We start from the raw sequence: 1,895 nt of genomic DNA, 5'->3' as shown, positions 1-1,895 counted from the left end.
AAATAAATTTTAAAAGACTGAAAAAAGTGAACAAATATTCTAATTCTAATATGTAGAAAGTTCAGTCATACCTTATGCTTTACACATATCATTTTAAAGTTCCTCATTTAAATGTATCATAAGTAATTATTAAATTTGAAAATTAAAGGGAGAATGTATCATATTGAACAACAATTAAACTTATTATATATACTTGAAAGGGATAAATATTACGCAAAACTATTCACTTTGTTTGTGTTTTTTTTTATAAAATCAACATACCATAATGATGGAGTTCAATTTGAAGCTATACTTCTATTCCAGTAGCAATGTCGAGAAACAAATTTATTACTTCAAGAAAAGTATTTACAACTTGCTGTAAACTTGAGAAGTTGTCCATACTTCATATGGGGATTAAAAGAGGCTCAGGTCTATTCATATTCCTCTGTAGGTCATTCAACACATCCTTGAACCTATGTCAAAAGTTTATTAATTCTTGTTTTTCTTTTCCTGGTTCACGTCACACATCAAGGTGCAATAAAGTTTTTAAGGTCTTTATGTCCTGACAGTTACAGTGGCATACCAAATTTGAATTTTGTCTTCAAAAGATGGTAGTATAGATCTTTAAGGAAATTTTTTATTGTACCTTCAACAATTTCAGTAGAGAAAAGTTACGCGAATACTCAATTAACGTGTGTTATTTAATCTGTACTAACAAATACGTATAACAATATCTTTGCATAAACATCAACAACAATGTTTAAAATAAGTACTCAAAAAAAAATTAATATCATTAGCATAAATTAATAACTATAAAAAACATACCATGTTCTGTAACTATCCAGCCCCGAGCCTACACCGTAGGCGGGACTAGCACTCGAGAACCATTGTTGGCCTCAAGCGAACCCTTGGCCTGGCTTAACTCTTAGCGGAAGACTTACTCATGATAAAAAATACTTTAAAAAGTAAATTGAAATCTCAATAGATAACTTAGAATGTAAAAAGAAATATTCACTAGCCAAAATGACACTCAAGTCTCAAACATGAAAACAAGAATGGAAAAAGACTCAAGAACTAACATGAACTAATTGTCTATGAAGCCTCTAACAACTGAGAAGGAAGTCGGGACAAGACCCACGACATCCTAATGAACTAAAATGATAAAGTAATAAAAAGGGGTCCTCCGAAAGCAAGGAGGCTCACCAACAACTCTAAAGCTCAACTAGAATCAACGATGTGCTGGATGCCTAGACCTATATCTGCATCATAAGAAGATACAAGCCAACTGGCATCAGTACATTGAATATACGAGCATGCGAGGGGAATTCTAAAACAAGACACAAGCTTGAAAGGAACCGAAAGAACATACTTGGGCTCAACTCAACTCAACTTAACCCATTTCAATAAAAAGCAATAATATGAATGCAATATAATGAAAAACTTTTAAAACATTGTTAACAACTCTGTGTATTGAGAAATACAATAATAACTCAGTTTGTATGCAAAGATACAATATAAACTCTGTTTGTATATAACAATACAATTAACTCTGTGTATATAAGAATACAAAATACTTCTATGGGAGTTTATGGGAGTTTCTCTAACCGACAACCATCACTTAACAGTTATGTGATGATACAATGTTTTGCCTAACGCTGCCAGGGCCGTCATATACCTTGCCAGGGGTATAGAACCTAACTACTAAGTGGTTCCACTAATCTATGCTAAACAGCGCTAAGGAATCATCTAAAAAGTATGACCATTTTCTACCCACAATGGCTACATGGTTTATGGGGGCAGGGAGTTGTCTGAACTCTCCCCCATATCGGTGCTCAATACTACTCCTAAAATATACTAGCTCATATGTTTAAAAACATAACTTTTTTTGTGGTTTGAAATAATTACTCAAAAACTAG

This window comes from Solanum tuberosum, unplaced genomic scaffold (genome assembly GCF_000226075.1).
Source record: "Solanum tuberosum cultivar DM 1-3 516 R44 unplaced genomic scaffold, SolTub_3.0 scf00397, whole genome shotgun sequence".
In the NCBI taxonomy this organism is placed as follows: Eukaryota; Viridiplantae; Streptophyta; class Magnoliopsida; order Solanales; family Solanaceae; genus Solanum; species Solanum tuberosum.
Note: the sequence above shows the minus strand (reverse complement) of the source record.